General features: G+C 40.6%; 1 protein-coding gene across 1 annotated transcript in view; it reads right to left on the reverse strand.

Annotated features, from left to right (window-relative positions):
- The window catches only part of ANKFN1 (ankyrin repeat and fibronectin type III domain containing 1), a gene marked incomplete at its 3' end in the record, with an annotated part of 433,720 nt that overhangs the window by 143,557 nt on the left and 267,546 nt on the right, over window positions 1–22,617 (reverse strand). The window contains exon 3 of the mRNA XM_082859995.1: window positions 19,126–19,260. The remainder of the gene's footprint in view (window positions 1–19,125; window positions 19,261–22,617) is intronic.

Below are 22,617 nucleotides of genomic sequence, written 5' to 3' on the forward strand. Positions count from 1 at the left end.
CAATCTGATTTCTAGAGTTGCCACATTACATTATTTAAGATGCCTAGCTTTCAACAGAAAAAAATATGAGACATGTAAAGAAACAACAAAAAATTTTTCCATTCACAGGAAATAATGCAGTATATTAACATTGCCCTTGAAGAAGTCCAAATGTTGGGCTTATTAGACAAAGACTTTATTTTTTTTTTAATATCTATCTATTTATTTGTTTGGGGTACAGTTGTTTTACAGTGTTCAGTTACTTTCTACTGTGCAGCTAAGTGAAGTAGAGTTCCCTGTGCTGTACAGCAGGTTCTCATTAGTTATTTTATACATATTAGTGTATATACGTCAATCCCAATCTCCCAGTTCATCCCATTTACCCCCTTTGCCCCCTTGGTGTCCATACATTTGTTCTCTACATCTGTGTCTCTATTTCTGCCTTGCAAACCAGTTCATCTGTACCATTTTTCTAGATTCCTCATATATGCGTTAATATATTTGTTTTTCTCTTTCTGACTTACTTCACTGTGTATGACAGTCTCTATGTCCATCCATATCTCTACAGATGACCCAATTTTGTTCCTTTTTGTGGCTGAGTAATATTCCATTTAGACAAAGACTTTAAATTGTATATCTTAAATATGTTCAAAGAACTAATGGAATTCATGTCTAAAGAAATAAAGGAAATTATGAGAATGATGTCTCACCAAATAGAGAATATCAATACAAGGTAGAATTTATTTAAAAAAAAAACCCGCCAGAATCAAGTAGAAATTCTGGAGTTGAAAAGTACAATAACTGAAATGAAAAATTGACTGGAGGAACTCAATATCATATTTGAGCAGGCAGAAGAAAGAATTAGCAAACTTGAAGATAGGTCAATTGAAATCAGTTTTAGGAGCAAAATGAAAAAAAAAAATGAAGAGAACCAGAGTCTTAGAGATCTGTGTGACCCATCAAATGTACCAACATATATATATATATAATAGGCATTCCAGAAGGAGAAGGAGGAGGAGAAAGCATATTGAAAAAATAATGGCCAAAAACATCGCCAAATTGATGAAAAACATTAACCTACACATCCTAGAATCTCAGTAACACCTAGTTGGATAAAGTCAAAGAGATTCACACCTAGATACATCATAATTAAACTGTCAAAAGCTAAAGACAAAGAGAAAATCTTGAAAACAACAAGCAAGAAATAACTCATTATGTACAAGGAATTCTCAAAATGATTTACAGCTGGTTTTTCACCAGAAAATGATAGAGGCCTGAAGGGAGTGGTTTTAAGCACAGTGTCAAAAGTAAGGACTCTGATACAAAAGTAAGGACTTTGATACAAGGCTGATCTACTTTTAGGTTTTGTTTTTTCTACTTATTAGAAAATTATTCAAATAATTTTATTAGATATAATTAGCTGTATGATATTTAGCAAAATATTAGCTTCAATTTTCTCATCTTAACAGTGGTCCCATCTCAATTTTAATAGTCATGTCTAAAGGGATATTAAAGTTTTAGATAATACATACCAATTGTTTAACAGAGTGCCTGAAATAAACAGATGTTCAATAAATATTTTTTGAACATCTATTTATTTTAGGCCCACTGTTTCCAGGCAACTACTGGTCTGCTTTTTGATACTATAGATTAGGTTACATTTTATGGAATTTCATACAAGTGGAATCACCATCATTCACTTTTTTTTTTTTAACCTGGTTCTTCTTCTTTATTTGAGGGTCAATTTTTTAAAATAAATTAATTTATTTTGGGCTGCATTGGGTCTTCGTTGCCATGCACGGGCTTTCTCTAGTTGGGGCAAGCGGGGACTACCCTTCATTTCAGTGCATGGGCTTCTCATTTCAGTGGATTCCCTTGTTGCGGAGCATGGGCTCTAGGCACCTGGGCTTCAGTAGTTGTGGCACGCCAGCTCAGTAATTGTGGCTCGCAGGCTCAGTAGTTGTGGCTTGTGAGCTCTAGAGCACAGGCTCAATAGTTGTGGTGCAGAGGCTTAGCTTCTCCACAGCATGTGGGATCTTCCCGGATTAGGTATTGAACCCGTGTGCCCTGCACTGGCAGGTGGATTCTTAACCACTGTGCCACTAGGGGAGTCCCGAGGGTCAATTTTTTTTTTTTAACATCTTTATTGGGGTATAATTGCTTTACAATGGTGTGTTAGTTTCTGCTTTATAACAAGGTGAATCAGTCATACATAAACATATGTTCCCATATGTCTTCCCTGTTGCGTCTCCCTCCCTCCCACCCTCCCTATCCCACCCCTCCAGGCTGTCACAAAGCACCGAGCCAATATCCCTGTGCCATGCGGCTGCTTCCCACTAGCTATCTACCTTACTACGTTTGTTAGTGTGTATATGCCCATGACTCTCTCTCGCCCTGTCACAGCTCACCCTTCCCCCTCCCCATAACCTCAAGTCCGTTCTCTAGGAGGTCTGCGTCTTTATTCCTGCTTTACCCCTAGGTTCTTCATGATATTTTTTTTCTTAAATTCCATATATATGTGTTAGCATACGGTATTTGTCTTTTTCTTTCTGACTTACTTCACTCTGAATGACAGACTCTAGGTCTATCCACCTCATTACAAATAGCTCAATTTCGTTTCTTTTTATGGCTGAGTAATATTCCATTGTATATATGTGCCACATCTTCTTTATCCATTCATCCGATGACGGGCACTTAGGTTGTTTCCATCTCCGGGCTATTGTAAATAGAGCTGCAATGAACATTTTGGTACATGACTCTTTTTGAATTTTGGTTTTCTCAGGGTATATGCCCAGTAGTGGGATTGCTGGGTCATATGGTAGTTCTATTTGTAGTTTTTTAAGGAACCTCCATACTGTTCTCCATAGTGGCTGAACCAATTCACATTCCCACCAGCAGTGCAAGAGGGTTCCCTTTTCTCCACACCCTCTCCAGCATTTATTGTTTCTAGATTTTTTGATGATGGCCATTCTGACTGGTGTGAGATGATATCTCATTGTAGTTTTGATTTGCATTTCTCTAATGATTAATGATGTTGAGCATTCTTTCATGTGTTTGTTGGCAGTCTGTATATCTTCTTTGGAGAAATGTCTATTTAGGTCTTCTGCCCATTTTTGGATTGGGTTGTTTGTTTTCTTGTTACTGAGCTGCATGAGCTGCTTGTAAATTTTGGAGATTAATCCTTTGTCGGTTGCTTCATTTGCAAATATTTTCTCCCATTCTGAGGGTTGTCTTTTGGTCCTGTTTATGGTTTCCTTTGCTGTGCAAAAGCTTTGAAGTTTCATTAGGTCCCATTTGTTTAGTTTTGTTTTTATTTCCATTACTCTAGGAGGTGGGTCAGAGAGGATCTTGCTGTGATTTATGTCATAGAGTGTTCTGCCTATGTTTTCCTCTAAGAGTTTGATAGTTTCTGGCCTTACATTTAGGTCTTTAATCCATTTTGAGCTTATTTTTGTGTATGGTGTTAGGGAGTGATCTAATCTCATACTTTTACATGTACCTGTCCAGTTTTCCCAGCACCACTTATTGAAGAGGCTGTCCTTTCTCCATTGTACATTACTGCCACCTTTATCAAAGAAAAGGTGTCCATATGTGCATGGGTTTATCTCTGGGCTTTCTATCCTGTTCCATTGATCTATCTTTCTGTTTTTGTGCCAGTACCATACCGTCTTGATAACTGTAGCTTTGTAGTATAGTCTGAAGCCAGGGAGCCTGATTCCTCCAGTTCCTTCTTTCGTTCTCAAGATTGCTTTGGCTATTCGGGGTCTTTTGTGTTTCCATACAAATTGTGAAATTTTTTGTTCTAGTTCTGTGAAAAATGCCAGTGGTAGTTTGATAGGGATTGCATTGAATCTATAGATTGCTTTGGGTAGTAGAGTCATTTTCACAATGTTGATTCTTCCAATCCAAGAACATGGTATCTATTTGTATCATCTTTAATTTCTTTCATCAGTGTCTTATAATTTTCTGCATACAGGTCTTTTGTCTCCTTAGGTAGGTTTATTCCTAGATATTTTATTCTTTTTGTTGCAATGGTAAATGGGAGTGTTTTCTTGATTTCACTTTCAGATTTTTCATCATTAGTATATAGGAATGCCAGAGATTTCTGTGCATTAATTTTGTATCCTGCCACTTTACCAAATTCATTGATTAGCTCTAGTAGTTTTCTGGTAGCATCTTTAGGGTTCTCTATGTATAGGATCATGTCATCTGCAAACAGTGACAGCTTTACTTCTTCTTTTCCGATTTGGATTCCTTTTATTTCCTTTTCTTCTCTGATTGCTGTGGCTAAAACTTCCAAAACAATGTTGAATAAGAGTGGTGAGAGTGGGCAACCTTGTCTTGTTCCTGATCTTAGTGGAAATGCTTTCAGTTTTTCACCATTGAGGATGATGTTTGCTGTGGGCTTGTCATATATGGCCTTTATTATGTTGAGGAAAGTTCCCTCTATGCCTACTTTCTGCAGGGTTTTTTTATCATAAATGGGTGTTGAATTTTGTCAAAAGCTTTCTCTGCATCTATTGAGATGATCATATGGTTTTTCTCCTTCAATTTGTTAATATGGTTTATCACATTGATAGATTTGCGTATATTGAAGAATCCTTGCATTCCTGGAATAAACCCCACTTGATCATGGTGTATGGTCCTTTTAATGTGCTGTTGGATTCTGTTTGCTAGTATTTTGTGGAGGATTTTTGCATCTATGTTCATCAGTGATATTGGCCTGTAGTTTTCTTTCTTTGTGACATCCTTGTCTGGTTTTGGTATCAAGGTGATGGTGGCCTCGTAGAAGGAGTTTGGGAGTGGTCCTCCCTCTGCTATATTTTGGAAGAGTTTGAGAAGGATAGGTGTTAGCTCTTCTCTAAATGTTTGATAGAATTCGCCTGTAAAGCCATCTGGTCCTGGGCTTTTCTTTGTTGGAAGGTTTTTAATCACAGTTTCAATTTCAGTGCTTGTGATTGGTCTGTTCATATTTTCTATTTCTTCCTGATTCAGTCTTGGCAGGTTGTGCATTTCTAAGAATTTGTCCATTTCTTCCAGATTGTCCATTTTATTCGCATAGAGTTTTTCTATTTCTTCCTGATTCAGTCTTGGCAGGTTGTGCATTTCTAAGAATTTGTCCATTTCTTCCAGATTGTCCATTTTATTGGCATAGAGTTGCTTGTAGTAATCTCTCATGATCTCTTTTATCTCTGCAGTGTCAGTTGTTACCTCTCCTTTTTCATTTCTAATTCTATTGATTTGAGTCTTCTCCCTTTTTTTCTTGATGAGTCTGGCTAGTGGTTTATCTATTTTGTTTATCTTCTCAAAGAACCAGCTTTTAGTTTTATTGATCTTTGCTATTGTTTCCTTCATTTTTTTTTCATTTATTTCTGATCTGATTTTTATGATTTCTTTCCTTCTGCTAGCTTTGGGGTTTTTTTGTTCTTCTTTCTCTAATTGCTTGAGGTGCAAGGTTAGGTTGTTTATTCGAGATGTTTCCTGCTTCTTAAGGTGGGCTTGTATTGCTATAAACTTCCCCCTTAGAACTGCTTTTGCTGCATCCCACAGGTTTTGGGTCGTTGTGTCTCCATTGTCATTTGTTTCTAGGTATTTTTTGATTTCCTCTTTGATTTCTTCAGAGATATCTTCATTATTAAGTAGTGTATTGTTTAGCCTCCATGTGTTTGTATTTTTTACAGATCTTTTCCTGTAATTGATATCTAGTCTCATGGCGTTGTGGTCAGAAAAGATACTTGATCCAATTTCAATTTTCTTAAATTTACCAAGGCTTGATTTGTGACCTAAGATATGATCTATCCTGGAGAATGTTCCATGAGCACTTGAGAAAAATGTGTATTCTGTTGTTTTTGGATGGAGTGTCCTATAAATATCAATTAAGTCCATCTTGTTTAATGTATCATTTAAAGCTTGTGTTTCCTTATTTATTTTCATTTTGGATGATCTGTCCATGGGTGAAAGTGGGGTGTTTAAGTCCCCTACTATGAATGTGTTACTGTCGATTTCCCCTTTTATGGCTGTTAGTATTTGCCTTATGTATTGAGGTGCTCCTATGTTGGGTGCATAAATATTTACAATTGTTATATCTTCTTCTTGGATCGATCCCTTGATCATTATGTAGTGTCCTTCTTTGTCTCTTTTAATAGTCCTTATTTTAAAGTCTATTTTGTCTGATATGAGAATTGCTACTCCAGCTTTCTTTTGGTTTCCATTTGCATGGAATATCTTTTTCCATCCCCTTACTTTCAGTCTGTATGTGTCTCTAGGTCTGAAGTGGGTCTCTTGTAGACAGCATATATAAGGGTCTTGTTTTTGTATCCATTCAGCTAATCTGTGTCTTTTGGTGGGAGCATTTAGTCCATTTACATTTAAGGTAATTATCTATATGTATGTTCCTATTCCCACTTTCTAAATTGTTTTGGGTTCGTTATTATAGGTCTTTTCCTTCTCTTGTGTTTCTTGCCTAAAAAAGATCCTTTAGCATTTGTTGTAAAGCTGGTTTGGTGGTGCTGAACTCTCTCAGCTTTTGCTTGTCTGTAAAGGATTTAATTTCTCCATCAAATCTGAATGAGATCCTTGCTGGGTAGAGTAGTCTTGGCTGCATGTTTTTCTCCTTCATCACTTTCAGTATGTCCTGCCACTCCCTTCTGGCTTGTAGGGTTTCTGCTGAGAGATCAGCTGTTAACCTTATGGGGATTCCCTTATGTGTTATTTGTTGTTTTTCCCTTGCTGCTTTTAATATGCTTTCTTTGTATTTAATTTTTGACAGTTTGATTAATATGTGTCTTGGCGTATTTCTCCTTGTATTTATCTTGTATGGGACTCTCTGTGCTTCCTGGACTTGATTAACTATTTCCTTTCCCATGTTAGGGAAGTTTTCAACTATAATCTCTTCAAATATTTTCTCAGTCCCTTTCTTTTTCTCTTCTTCTTCTGGAACCCCTATAATTCGAATGTTGGTGCGTTTAATGTTGTCCCAGAGGTCTCTGAGACTGTCCTCAGTTCTTTTCATTCTTTTTTCTTTATTCTGCTCTGCAGTAGTTATTTCCACTATTTTATCTTCCAGGTCACTTATCCGTTCTTCTGCCTCAGTTATTCTGCTATTGATCCCATCTAGAGTACTTTTAATTTCATTTATTGTGTTGTTCATCGTTGCTTGTTTCATCTTTAGTTCTTCTAGGTCCTTGTTAACTGATTCTTGCATTTTGTCCAATCTATTGTCCATTCTATCTCCAAGATTTCGGATCAACCTTACTATCATTATTCTGAATTCTCTTTCAGGTAGACTGCCTATTTCCTCTTCATTTGTTAGGTCTGGTGCATTTTTATCTTGCTCCTTTATCTGCTGTGTGTTTTTCTGTCTTCTCATTTTGCTTATCTTACTGTGTTTGGGGTCTCCTTTTTGCAGGCTGCAGGTTCGTAGTTCCTCCTGTTTTTGATGTCTGTCTCCAGTGGCTAAGGTTGGTTCAGTGGGTTGTGTAGGCTTCCTGGTGGAGGGGACTAGTGCCTGTGTTGTGGTGGATGAGGCTGGATCTTGTCTCTCTAGTGGGCAGGTTCACGTCTGGTGGTGTGTTTGGGGGTGTCTGTGGCCTTATTATGATTTTAGGCAGCCTCTCTGCTAATGGGTGAGGTTGTGTTCCTGTTTTGCTAGTTGTTTGGCATAGGTTTTCCAGCACTGTGGCTTGCTGGTCGTTGAGTGAAGCTGGGTGCTGGTTAAGATGGAGGTCTCTGGGAGATTTTCGCCGTTTGATATTATGTGGAGCTGGGAGGTCTCTTGTTGATCAGTGTCCTGAAGTTGGCTCTCCTACCTCAGAGGCAGGGCCCTGCCTCCTGGCTGGAGCACCAAAAGCTTTTCATCCACACGGCTCAGGATAAAAGGGAGAAAAAGTAGAGGGAATTAGTAGAAGTATGAGGAAAGAAAGAAGGAAAGGAGGGTAGGAAGGAAGGAAGAAAGAAAGAAAGAAGCAAAGAAGGAAAGAAGGCAAGAAGGAAAGAAAGGAGGGAGGGAGGGAGGGAGGAAGGAAGGAAGGAGGGAAAGAAGGAAAAAAGACAGAAAGAAAGAAGATACAGTAAAAATAAAATAAAGTATAATAAAGTTATTGAATTAAAAAATTCTTATTTAGAAAAAAAATAAAGGGGGACGGAAAGAACCTTAGGACAAATGTTGGCAGCAAAGCTATACAGACAAAATCTTACACAGAAGCATACACATACACCCTCACTAAAAGAGCTAAATGGGGAAAAATCCTAAATCTTGCTGTCAGAGACCACCTCCTCAATTTGGGATGATTCGTTGTCTAAAGGAGGGAAGGAAGGACGGAAAGAAAGAAAGAAAGAACGAAGGTAAAGTATAATATTGTTATTAAAATTAATTATTAAGAAAAAAATTAAAAAAAAACATGGACGGATAGAACCCTAGGACAAATGGTGGAAGCAAGACTATACAGACAAGATCTCACACGGAAGCATACACATACACATTCACAAAAAGAGGAAAGGGGAAAAAATCATAGATCTTGCTCCTAAAGTCCACTTCCTTAATTTGGGATGATCGGTTGTCTATTCAGGTATTCCACAGATGCAGGGTACATCAAGTTGATTGTGGAGCTTTAATCCGCTGCTTCTGAGGCTGCTGGGAGAGATTTCCCTTTCTCTTCTTTGTTCTCACAGCTCCCAGGGCTCAGCTTTGGATTTGGCCCTGCCACTGCGTGTAGATCGCTGGAGGGCGTCTGTTTTTTGCTCAGACAGGATGGGGTTAAAAGAGCCGCTGATCGGGGGCTCTGGCGCACTCAGGCCGGCGGGGACGGAGGGGCACAGAGTGCGGGGCGGGCCTGCGGTGGCAAAGGCCGGCGTGACTTTGCACCAGCCTGAGGCGCGCTGTGCGCTGTCCCGGGGAAGTTGTCCCTGGATCCCGGGAACCTGGCAGTGGCGGGCTGCACAGGCTCCGCGGAAGAGGGGTGTGGTGAGTGACCTGTGCTCGCACACAGGCCCCTCGGTGGCGGCAGCAGCAGCCTTAACGTCTCCCTCCCGCCTCTGGGGTCCGCGCTTTTAGCCGCGGCTCGCGCCCGTCTCTGGATTCCGCGCTTTCAGCCGCGGCTCGCGCCCGTCTCTGGGGTCCGCGCTTTCAGCTGCGACTCGCGCCCATCTCTGGGGTTCGCGCTTTTAGCCGCGGCTCGCGCCCGTCTCTGGAGTTCCTTTAAGCAGCGTTCTTAAACCCCTCTCCTCACGCCCCAGGAAACAAAGAGGGAAGGAAAAGTCTCCTGCCTCTTCGGCAGGTGCAGGCTTTTCCCCGGACTCCCTCCCGGCTAGCTGTGGTGCACTAACCCCTTCAGGCTATGTTCAAGCCGCCAACCCCAGTCCTCTCCCTGCGCTCCGGCCTCAGCTCGCAGCCCCGCCCGCCCCGGCGGGTGAGCAGACAAGCCTCTCGGGCTGGTGAGTGCCGGTCGGCACCGATCCTCTGTGCGGGAATCTCCCCGCTTTGCCCTCCGCACCCGTTGCTGCGCTCTCCTCCGCAGCTTCGAAGCTCCCCCCTCCGCCTCCCGCAGTCTCCGCCCGCGAAGGGGCTTCCTAGTGTGTGGAAACTTTTCCTCCTTCACAGCTCCCTCCCACTGGTGCAGGTGCCGTCCCTATTCTTTTGTCTCTGTTTTTTCTTTTGCCCTACCCATGTACGTGGGGGAGTTTCTTGCCTTTTGGGAGGTCTGAGGTCTTCTGCCAGCCTTCAGTAGGTGTTCTGTAGGAGTTGTTCCACGTGTATATGTATTTCTGGTGTATCTGTGGGGAGGAAGGTGATCTCCGCGTCTTACTCTTCCGCCATCTTCCGCCTTCCCCCAATTTTTTTTTTTTTAATGGTAGCATTTCTTTCTTTTTAATTTTAATTTTTTTAAATTGAAGTATAGTTGATTTACAATGTTGTGTTAGTTTCAGGTGCACAGCAAAGTGATTCAGTTATATATAAGAATATGTATATTCTTTTTCAGATTTTTTTCTGTTACAGGTTATTACAAGTTATTGAATATAGTTCCCTGTGCTATACAGTAGGTTCTTGTTGTTTATCTATTTTATATACAAGTAAGTCCCCTACATACGAACAAGTTCCATTCCAAGGGCGTGTTCATAAGTCCAATTTGTTTGTAAGTCCAACAAAGTTAGCCTAGGTACCCAACTAACACAATCGGCCATATAATACTGTACTGTAGCAGGTTTATAATACTTTTCACACAAATAATACATAAAAAACAAACACAAAAAACAAAACATTTTTAATCTTACAGTACAGTACCTTGAAAGGTACAGTAGTACAGTACAACAGCTGGCATACAGTGGCTGCATCGAGTGAAGAGGCAAGAAGAGTTGCTGACTGGAGGAGGGAGAGGAGGTGGGAGGTGGTAGAGCTGAAGGATCGTCAGCAATAGGGAATGGAGGGTAAGCTGCAGTTTCACTCACACCTGACGGTGATGGCATAGCTTCTGGTTCCTTGCTGGATTCAATTCTATCCACCCTCTTGAAAAAACGATCCAGTGATGTCTGGGTAGTAGTTCTTTTTTTCTCATCATAGATAATATGGTAGCACTGGATTGCATTCTGACCGGCTGCTGCAACCTTTGTGTACCACTCTACGTTTGGGTCCTGTGCCTCAAAAACTAACAGTGCCTTCTTAAATAAAGAAAATCCCCTTGCCATTTCCTGCATTGTGAATCTCTTTGGTTCTTCAGTTATTTCTTCTTCCTCTTGTCTCTCTTTGTCCTTTCTCTGGGCCTCCAAATCCATCAGGTCTTCATTAGTAAGCTCCTTGTGTTGCACAGCAAAGAGTTCAATGAAATCGTCCTCTTGCAGATCTAGCTTGAAATAAAGGTACTGTACTACTGTACTCTATACAGTACTGTACAGGAAAGTACACAAAAGCACAACCACTTGTAGAGGGTGCATGAACATGACAACGTACGCCAGACACATGAACTAACTTACGTGGTTGGACATACTAATGCACGCTTGCATCTTTGAAAATTTGCAACTTGAAGGTTCGCATGTAGGGGACTTACTGTACAGTAGTGTGTATGTGTTAATCCCAAACTCCTAACTTATCCCTCCCCCTCCTTTTCCCTTTGGTAACCATAAGTTTGTTTTCTATGTGAGTCTATTTCTGTTTTGTAAATAAGTTCATTTGTAGGATTATTTAATATTCCCCATAAGGATATCATATGATATTTGTCTTTCTCTGACTTACTTCACTTAATATGATAATGTCTGTGTCCATCCATGTTGCTGCAAATGGCATTATTTTACTCTTTTTTATGGTTGAGTAATATTCCACTGTGTGTGTGTGTGTGTGTGTGTGTGTGTATGTGTGTATAAATATATATATAAATCACATCTTTATCCATTCATCTTTTGATGGGCATTTAGGTTGCTTCCATGTCTTGACTATTGTAAATAATGCTGCTGTGAACATTGGGGTGCATATATCTTTTTGGATTATGGTTTTCTCTGGATATATGCCCAGGAGTGGGATTGTATGTGAACTCTAGTTTTAGTTTTTTAAGGAACCTCCATACTGTTCTCCATAGTGTTTGCACCAGTTTACATTCCCACCAACAGTGTAGGAGGGTTCCTTTTTCTCCACACCCTATCCAGCATTTATTATTTGTAGACTTTTTGATGATGGCCATTCTGACTGCTGTGAGGTGATACTTTACTGTAGTTTAGATTTGCATTTCTCTAATAATTAGCGATGCTGAGCATCTCTTCATGTGCCTGTTGGCCATCTATATTTTTACCTGGCTTCTTTAACTCAGCTTTATTATTTTGAGAGTCATCCATATTGTAATGTCTATTAGTAGTGCTTCACTTTTTATTGCTGAATAGTATTCCATTGTATGGGTGTACCACTATTAATCAATTTTAAGGTATTATTTTAGTAACAATAAAACTTTAATAAGACTCGGGATTTGCTCTAAAGAAAGAAAATATATATATTCTTCTTCCATGAAAGATGATTAGGAGACCTGAGTTACAAAGAGAAGGGGACACAGATTGAAGGTGTGCTGGTCTCTGCAACATGGATACAGGACTAGACTTTAGGAGATAGTTAACCAGGCAGAGATTCTCTATGGGAAAGCTAATTTCTAGTTTTATGATTTTTTTTTTTGCATCCTAATAATTTTTTTATCCCCAAATCTTTAATAAAAGTCATGTTAAGTGTTATGGTCTGTCAAAACTTTAGGAAAGAAATTATACCAATCCTACATAAACCTCTTTAAAAGTTGGGTTCATTTTTGAAGCCCTGATACCAAAACCAGAAAAAAAGGCATTACAAGAAAAGAAAGCTATTGCCTGATGTGTCTCATGAACATAGAGGCAAAAAATGTCAACAAAATGTTAGCATATAAACTTCAGCAATATACAAAAAGGATAATACATCATGATCAAGCAAGGTTTATTGCAGGAAAGCAAGTTAGTGTAGCATTCAAGCATAATTTATTACATTAACAGAATAAAGGGGAAAAAACCATGTGGTCCTCTTAATAAATGCAGATAAAGCAGCATTTGACAATATTCAACATCCGTTTATGATTTAAAAAGTTTCAGGAATATAAGGGAACTTCTTCAACCTGACAAAGAGAATCTGCAAAAACCTATAGCCAACATTATATTTAATGATTAAAGACCAAGTGCTTCCTCCTAGGATCAGAAACAATGCAAGAATGTCCACTCCTACCTTTTCTAGTGTTCTAGGTGTTCTTGCCAGTGAAGTAAGACAAGAAAGATAAAGTCATATAGATTGGAAAGAAAGAAGCAAGACAGTCTTCATTTGCAGATGACATGAAAGTTTTGTAGAATAATCTAATAAATCCTCAAAAATCTACATAGAATTAAATGCAGCAAAATATATGCAAGACCTATACATTGAAAACTACATGACATTAATGAGTGAATTAAAGAAGACCTAAATAAATAGAGATATACCTTCTTCATGATCAGATCAGAAGAATTAGTATTGTTTAGGTGCCAATTCTTCCAAATTGAGCTATAGATTGAATTCAGTCTCAATCTAAATTCTAGCAGCCTTTCTTTCTTTTTTTCTTTCTCTTTCTTTCTCTCTTTCTTTTTCTCCCTTTCTCTATTTCTCTTTCTCTCTTTCTCCTTCCCTTCCTCCCCCTTCCTCCCTCCCTCCCTCCCATTCCTTTCTTCCTTCCTTCCTCCCTCCCTCCTTTCTCTCTTTCTTTCTAGAAATTGACAAGCTGTATGAAAATGGAAAGAATCTAAAATAGTCAAAACAACTTTGAAAAAGAACAAAGTTGCTTACATGACCTGATTTCAAGACTTATAAAGCTACGATAATCAAGACATGGTACTGGTGTAAGGCTAGCTATATAGATAAAGACAGTGGCATAAGGATAGACATATAGGTGAATGAAACAGAGTAGAGAGCCCAGAAATAGCCTGCACATATATTATCAATTGATTTTTGACAGAAGTGTCAAGGTAATTCAATAGAGAAAAAGAATTTTTTCAACAAATAGTGCTGGAACAATGGGATATACATATGCCAGAAAAAAAAAAGAACCTCAACTCCTACTTCATATCATATGTAAAAATTAACTTAAAATGAAGTAGATCATAGAACTAACTACAAAAGCTAAAACTGTAAAACTTTTAGAAGAAAACATAGAAGAAAGTCTTTGAGAACTTGAATAAGACAATGATTTCTTAGAGGAGGCACAAAAAGCACAAACCGTAAAATAAATTGATAAATTGAACTTCATGAAAATTAAAGACTTCTGCTCTTTGACATATTATGGCCTGATCTCAGTTACACTTTTGGAGGACCTGTGAATATACCTGGAGCCAAGCTGTAAGGAAAGAGTGACAGCCTGATCAATCCAGGTACAAAATGGCGAGAATAACCTGTGGAGAGTGGAGTCTCTTCAGATTTATTTCAAAACTACCTGTTCCCTGGGCTTTGGCCACTTGCTCAAATAGAGAGCTTTGGCTGTTGCCATCACCCTGTCTCTAAATGCCACCAGCTGTCTCAAGTGAAGGGTGGGTCCATCATGCTTGCTGTGACAGAGCTGCAACAGCTCTGACCCAACCAGACCCATGGAGGGAGGCTTCAGCTTCACTCATGTCTACCTGGAAGGACTGGGTAATACTATCTGGAAATGGAAAAAACTGGACCAATGAGAGACAGGAGACTGGAAGTAGCCAGCAGATAATTTCCTCTCCATTCCTTCCCTGTGGACTGTTTTGAAGGCTTCTTGGAAGCAGTCGCAGGCAAACAAACAGCCATATGTGTTTTCTTATGATGCCTTGGCTAGTTCAGTTACAAGCCATCTGTATTTGTTTTCCCTCCTTCCTTGACTCATTTCCCTTTTTTCCTTCACTCTTGATGCCCTGAGGTTATATCTCCCAATACCTAATAGAATATTTGCAATTGACTCTGCCTCAGGCTAAGACAAAATGTAATAACAATCCTATGAGAAAGTTAGTACTGTTATTACATCCTCATTTTACAAACAAGGAAACTGAGGCCCAGAGAGGTGATTAATTTGTACAAGATTCTACGGTCAGTAAATGGAGGAGGTAGCATTTGAACTCTTGACTCCAAAGCTCGTGCTCTTAGCAACTCTGCTGTTATTCTGCCTGAGGGATCTTGGTCTGGCTGCCTGTCAGCTTCTTCCTAGACCATGATTCTGAAGACGAGATCTTGCCCTCATTATGAGTTCCGGCATGTCCAGAGTCCCTGTCTCACAGGATCTTGGTTGTGGGGCTTTCTTACTGTATTTGTACTGTGAAAAATGATCTGAGCCAGTTTGGGTGAGGAGCGGTTGTAAGACAAAGCATATTAGAAACAGGAGCTCTAGCCATTCTTGACAACTGTGTAGACAGATACATTTAGTGAAGGGAGCATTTCTGACTGGGACAAGGTTACTCTTCAGGCTGTGATGTGAACTAGGGACCTTCAGACTTCAACCTGCCTGTCACTAGATAGAAAAGAAAGTATGACACCCCCATTCTCCCCTGCTGTTAACACGACAGTTATGTCTTCGATTGCTAAAGGGTGGCCAATTCTATTACACTGATGATATATATCAGGGTGGAATCATCCTTTCTAGTTCCTGTGCATTTAAAAAAAATAATATATTCAGTTATTCAGTGACAAGTTTTGAAAAGTCAGCTGTGACTTCACAGCAAGAAGAAGACTGATTTTTGAAGTTTAACAGCATCTTTATGAGGTAGAAAGTGAAAAGGCAATTAATATTGGTTCTGTAGTTCAGTAAACCCTTATGGATAGCCTACTCTGTAACCTATGTGTCCTGTGATGGACCCTGGTGATTCAAAGGTGAATAAGATAGGGTCCTCATAGGGTGACCAGCTCTCCTGGTTTGCCTGGGACTGAGGGGTTTCCCTGGTTGCAGGACTTACAGTTCTAAAACTGGGAAAATCCTAGGCAAATTAAAACAAGCCGATTACCCTACCTGTACCCCAAGGGGCTCATAGGCTAAAAAGGAGGGCAGTTATGCAAGTGTCTGTGGCTATGAAATAGTGTGATATGTGAAATTATGGAATAATAATATCTTTTACTTCTATGACACCTTCTGTGAGCCAGGCACTATTCAAAATAATGCCTTTATATATATCAGGTCACAGAATCCCTTAAGAGCCCTGTGAAGTAGGGACTATTATCATCCCCACTTTACGCAGGAAGAAACTGGGACACTTCTAAGGTGCAGATCTGGGATTCAAGCCCAGGTAATATGGGTCTATATCTGATAAATTAACCTCTAGACACTGCTCTCAAATGCCTAAAGCAAAGAAGTAGCAAAAGGGATAATTGATTAACTTCGTGGGTAACAGGAGGTGGTCACGGGAGAACGGGGTGTGGGGAAATGGATTAGAGAAGGTGGTACCCGAGCAGGAATTTAGGAAGGAAATAAGAAGTCATTCTAGGTAGAACAGCTCAGGTTGGGACATGGAAATGTGGACTGTCATGGTGCTGCTGGTAAGTCAATGTCCACAGGAGCCCTAATGGTATTCTTCTGGGCTCTGACACGTTCACTGGTACACTTCATCCACCATGCCAGGAACTTCGGAAAAGAGTCTCGAAAGGTAGCAGGGCCAGGCTATCAAGGACTTCGCGTACCATTCTAAGAAGCGTAGATTTCAACCTGTTCACGACAGGGAATCACTAGAGAACTTTAAGAAAAATCTGATATTTGCATTTTTATAGAATTACTCTGGAGGCATCCAGAGGGCGATTTGAAAGGGAGAGGGTTGTGGTGGGACCAGTGACAAGTGACAACCAAGTCTGAAGGTCTTGAAGAAGTCCCTGTGAGAGCTGGTGGCTTCAACTACAGTATGTGACAATAGGGATGGAGCGGGCTGGACAGATTAAAAAGATGAAGAAAGTAAAATGGACCAAGCCTTGTTAGTGATTGGGTGGAAGGGCTAAAGGAATCAGGAAATATGAAGGTAACTTCTATGAGCTTTGCTTGGCTAACTAACCAAATAATGGTTCCACCAATAATTTAAAAAACAAAACAAAAGAACACAGGAAGAAGAGTGGATTTAAAGGAGAAAGATGGTAAGTTCAGCTTTCCACAGTGTGACTCTCAAGGGCCTAGAAGGAATCTAGATGATATTGTCTAAGCCAAGCATTCCACACAAAAAGGACTTGGCTTGTCCTAAAAACTACTTAGTTTTCTGATCAAGAGTGAAATAATAATTATGAGGGACGTTCTTGGAGACATGTATGAAATCAAAAGAAAGCAGGATAATTAATATAATATTAATGCAGCATTCTTTGGGTTTCCCCTGAGGTAGAAAACATTTAATACATTCATTTATGATAAAGTATTGGTGGCTTAATTTATTACTCCTCCTAAGAAATATCTGTATTTAATAAAAGACAGCAATACTTAACTGAATTCCTGATAAAAGAATTTCAGGTACCTCAATCCTAGAGATGGAACTTTTTTTGTGTGTGATTTTTTTGTAAATGAGCCTTCTAGAATGAAATCACAGTACATTTACAGCTGCTAATTCCATGTACATGGGGGTAATTTGAACATCTGAAAGTTGTCATAAATTCAATACATAGGTTTCTCTCATCCCTGAGTTAACTCCGCCCAAATATTTCCACGTTTGTTTATTTCAAACATTTAAGACCTTCAGTATCTTGTCTTCCTAGGTATAGAAAATCAGTTATTATTGACCAATAATAAAAAAAATTATTTACATGACCTATTTATTTTAATTGTTTTTTTTTTTTTTTTGCTGTACGCGGGCCTCTCACCGCTGTGGCCTCTCCCGTTGCGGAGCACAGGCTCCGGATGCACAGGCTCAGCGGCCATGGCTCACGGGCCCAGCCACTCCACGGCATGTGGGATCCTCCCATACCGGGGCATGAACCCGTGTCCCCTGCATTGGCAGGCGGACTCTCAACCACTGTGCCACCAGGGAAGCCCAGAATTTTAAGTTTTTTAAAAAAGGACATTTTTCATCTCTATTCTCCCCTTCTAATTCCCTAAGGGTAATCATGGTCCCTTCAGACTACTCCATATCCATTAGATGGGGGAAGGGGCAGGCATCTCCTCATCCCCACATAAAATCTCATTTGTGGGTTTCTGATGCATGATCTCTGGATTAAAGTGTATGAACAATGATCTTAATTACCTATTACATCCTTTAACAAGAAAGATTTAAGTAGTATCTCATGGATACATTAGTCGAGCTTAGCATATCTTCTTTGAAATCAGGAATGGAAGGAGTGGAGGAATGGAGATTCAGGGAGAGTAAGTGAATTTCTCAAAGACACACAGTCTCAGAACCAGCAAAAGGGACTTGCTTTCCTGACATCTCTAACCACGAAGCAATGCTGTCTCCTTTCTGTTAGGATGCCATCATTTGTGAAACAGCCAGATCATGTGGGAGAATGACCCTGCTCTTGTGATTGAGTGGCCTGGGGATACTTTCTACTAGGCAAAACGCCACCCATCTCTCAGATTTCTTAACTTTGGTTTTTATTTAAAGAAGCATGCTGCTCACTGTTCCAACATCATCCATCCTTGTCAGCACCCAAGGCCACAACTTCATCTGAATCGCCAATGATATACTGCAGATAGAGTGCACCAAAGACATTAAATTCTATATAACATTTATGTGGACCCTGAGCCCACCAGAGATGGATTGATGCTGCCATAAAGTCTTGCAGTAGCCAGGCAAACAAAAGACTAAGGAGACATGGTGGTGGTGGTAGGAAAAGCAGCAGCTTCCTCCGTTCACTTTCCCCCTCTGCAGAAACTGGCTTACATCTTATTTAGGAAATGAGAAAATTAAATGAGAGTACAGGGATTTTGGGGGGCCCAGCATAGAAGCAAACTTAGCCTTGATTATCAATGGTATTTCCAGCAGCCTTGGCTGGGCCAACAACCAGCATGGGTAACAGGGAACTCAAAATATCCCACTTGCAAACCTAGGGCATCCTCCCAACCATATATCTTCATGGAGTAAAGGACTTAAGAAACATGGGGGTCAAAGTGGCAGTGGATCAAGCAAGGGTTTGCACGCGTGTCTGTTGTGTCCCCTTGGCAGGTACCCTCGGCATCACTATCATGATGTTGTTTATGAGCATGTCCACCCAGGATGGACGGAATGCTGGCATTCCTTTCTGGGTGTCCACCCTGCAGACTGGATGAAAGACCGCAACATGCCTGGACTTGTGTTCGGGATTATCAGCGTGATGGGGTCCATCTTTACCTGATCCAACAAGTATTTGGTAGGCACTCAGGAACCCGAGTGGAAAATGATCTTACACAACAAAAGCGTAATGTGTTTTTCATAGCTAATGCTAATCAGTTATGCAAGCACAAAATGTCCTTAAGCTTGCTGCAAACAAAATGACCAATTATCAGAAATGGGGCTTCTCTACCCCCATCCTCACCTATCCACATAAACGTGTATGTGCTATTGCAGAACCACTCAGTATGTCTTGTGTGCATTCTTCATGGACTGCCTGCAGCTAACTTTGGAAGATGCAGATTTTTAAAATCATTTAAACAGCAGCAACACATACACATTTAAAAAAGAATCGGTAACTAAGAAAGCCCCACATTCACACGAAGAAAGACAACAATAAATTGGACTTACCAGTTTAGGTTGTCTGAGGCAGCAGAGGAACAAGTTGTTGGTAATTGTCCAGTGCTTTCATTCAATAAATCACATTGGCTTTGCTTTCTCCTGTGGCTCAGCCTCTGCGCAAAGCAAGCAAATCTCCTTCCTATTCTGTGTAAAGAATAAAATGCGAGGAGGATCACTGCAGGCAAGAGCTGAAGTCCATGATCACTAAGCTACTCTTAATGCAAAACAAAAGAGCAAATGATGCACGGGGAGACAATAGGGGAAGGAAGCAGCCTGGCTCAGAGTCTAGGTGTGCTCGGGACTGCAGCCCTGGGAAGGCTTGATTTCTCAAGCCCTTGTGCATGTAGTAAAATGATGCCATGACTTCCTTGCGTCTTTAGCCTATGCTAACTGTGAGGCCCATCAGGAAAGGCTGGCCTGGACGACAAGCTACACGGCAAACACGACTGAATCGAAATGGGTTGTTACTCAAGGGTGAGCAAAGGGGCAATGAGGCAGCCAGTTAGCTTTGCACTATGTTAACTGCCGGGGAAGAAGTATCGTCTGGCATCCAGGAGCCCATCCAGCAACCTGTAACTGCAAATGGTCCACAGCTCTCCTGGGGCCAGGCACTCCCTTACTCCCACAGCTGCTTGGGACCAGAAGCACACAGGTGGCAGCCACATCCTCTCACCTTGTGGCACATGTGCAATCCTTTACAAGCTCCCAGCAGGAGCTAGGGGCATCTTTAGAAAGCTCCCAATCCAGTCGGGGCGGCTCAGCCAATGCTAGAGTTTTTGCCTGAGCAGGTTCTGAGAAAGTAGTCAGCAGACTTGGGACTTAGGACACCAAAAGGCTCAGTCTTAGGAAAAAAGATTCCAGTGCTTCCATTCCAGCCTCATCTGGATGCACCTGGCTCCTTTCACATGGATTTCCTAGAAAGCCACTTATGTAGGCACTTTTCATGGTTCTCTCTGAAATAAAATGGCAAATGACCTTCACAGCTGCTTATTAAATTTAGGGCATATAGGAATACCACACATGCACGCACACACATGCACACATAGATACACACACGTCCCTAGCAACAGCACTGAGAATCTTTTCTAAAGCTCTATTCAGATTCTCTTTCTGCCAAATGAAAGCTTAGCTTCTGTGATGCCTTCAGAAATAATTTTGGACCCTTTTACTAGGCACTGATGCTGGTCTGTGATTTACACCCGGAGCTGAATCAACTCCCCTATGTTGAATGTGACCCTGTAGCAAATCAGGAGAAAATCTCTTGGTTATAAACCAGAGGGTGGAGTGTTAATATTTGGCCTGGTAATTCATTAGGATCCCAGGAATGGTGTCTTGTATTCCTGAAAATCTCCGTCTTTCTAGAGACAGCATCTTACCCATCCCTAACAAGTGGCTCTTCTAGAGCTGGGATCCGAGGTAAGGTTCAGTGACATAAAACCTGGGTGCCCAAAGGAGGAGTTCCGTTAAGTTTTCCACAATTGTTTTACTTTTTCTTTTCTCATTCGAAAGGGAAATTCTCTCTCTGGCACATTTTTTCTCTCTTTCTCTCATTGAATTTATTCGTCCATGGAAGCATTGCTAGAAATAATCTAATTTGGGAATATGCATGCCCTTGAGGTTGAGAAGGCTATTTTTTCATCAAGGATTAAGAAAGAGTCAGGCTACCCTTTCACAGTTTAAGCCTAAATGATTGCCAGGTAAAACTTTACCCTTATCTCTAGGAAAGCTTTGACTTTAATGCAGATTGACTTAAATTCCATCTGCTGGGGTAAGCCAGGTGACTCTGAGTAATTCTACTAAGGTTAGGGGCTGCCTCACAGGGGTCATTAGTTTAATCGGCTATGCAAACCTAAGGGGATGATGCCGCCTGTAATAGTGGCATTGCTTTCTGGAGCAAATGCTCAAGACTGAGTCATTTCATGAGCCCGTGTCTATTGCAAAGGAGATCCATTCATTCATCCGTTCATTTATTAATCCACCCCTCAACAGACATTTATTATTACTTAGTAGGCTAGATACACTGTGCCAAATACTTTAATGTTATGAAAAGCCTGCCAATAAGTATAAACTCCCAAACATACTTTAGCAAAATTCTCCATAATCTGGCTCTGCCTATCCCTCTAGCCTAATTTCTTACCACCTTCCTACTTGCCTTCCATGCTGTAGCCTTTTTGAATGTCTTTCAGTTCCTTGGACATGCCATACTGTCTTTTAACTCCAGAATTCTGCATATGATTTTCTCCTGTCTGAATGCTCAGTCCCTTTTGTCTGGCTAACGCATGTACGGTCTTAGAGTCTTGACTCAAACATCATCTCTCTGGGATATTTTTCTAGTCCCTGGGCTATTAGGGTCCCCACTCTGTGGTCCTCTAAGACCTTATACCCTCCCATCATTATATCCATCACATTTTCTTGCACTTACTTGTTTAACATCAATCATCCCCATTTTACTGTAAGAGTTTAAGTGCAAAGTCTTTTATTCACTGCTCTATCTCCAGTGTCTAGCACAGTTCCTGGCACATAGAAGGTGCTCAAAAAATATTGAGTGAGTGTTTTGTTGAAGGGCTTAGCATGAATTTACTGAATGATGAATAAACCATCTCAAAGAATAACAGGGGTCTGAGAATTGAAAGGAACCCTAAAGTTCACTTAGTACATCTAATTTTTCTTGCCAAGTGGCCATCACTGAATGCTTGTCTCCTCTGATTATTCCTTCTCGATTAATCTCAGCCCATACCGATCACACATTTACTTTGTCCCATACCCCCCAGCACTTTCACAGCATGTTCTTGCTTTTTGTTTTCCAGCTGTTTCCTGGAGTTTGTCTCATTTCTACAAACTGGTATTCTCCATAACACTTAACATAAGCCTGCAATTATTTGATGCTGATTCATTCAACAACAAACATCTGAACAGGGAATTAAATGATCAGAGTCTTGCTTTAGGAAGATTACTCTGGTATTGGGGGAAGGATGGGTTGGATCAGCCAGACCTAGACAGGACTCGAATAATGACCACAGCTCAGAGATGGCGTTTAAAAGCAGCCTTGCCCTTTCTTTCCCTCTGCCCCTCCCCCATCGCCCCACCCTCCACATCATAATATCAGTGTTCTCATTTGGAACATTGAGAATGTTTGTTCCGTGCTCAGCACTTCCCCTCCACCCAGCTCCACCCCCATGGTTAGTTCACTTGCTTAGGTTATTCGTGAACATGTCTCACTGATTAAAGTTCCTTTGAAGACAGGGATTGCATTTTACTTATTTTTCAAATTTTCTTCCTCCAGCCTTTACACCGCCTGGCCTAGTGTCTTGCAGATAGTAAATGCTCAATAAATATTAAGAAAGAAAAGCACTTATTACATGCAGAGCATTGGATAAAACAGTATGGTGAGGAGGGGTACAAAGTTGAATGAGACATCTTTTGAAAGATAAAAGAGACCTATTTAGTGAGAGAGGTGAAACTTATTATAATACAGGGCAGAAGTAAATGTGTCATAAAAAA

This window comes from Leucopleurus acutus, assembly GCF_964270905.1.
Source record: "Leucopleurus acutus genome assembly, chromosome: 19".
Classification (NCBI taxonomy): Eukaryota; Metazoa; Chordata; class Mammalia; order Artiodactyla; family Delphinidae; genus Leucopleurus; species Leucopleurus acutus.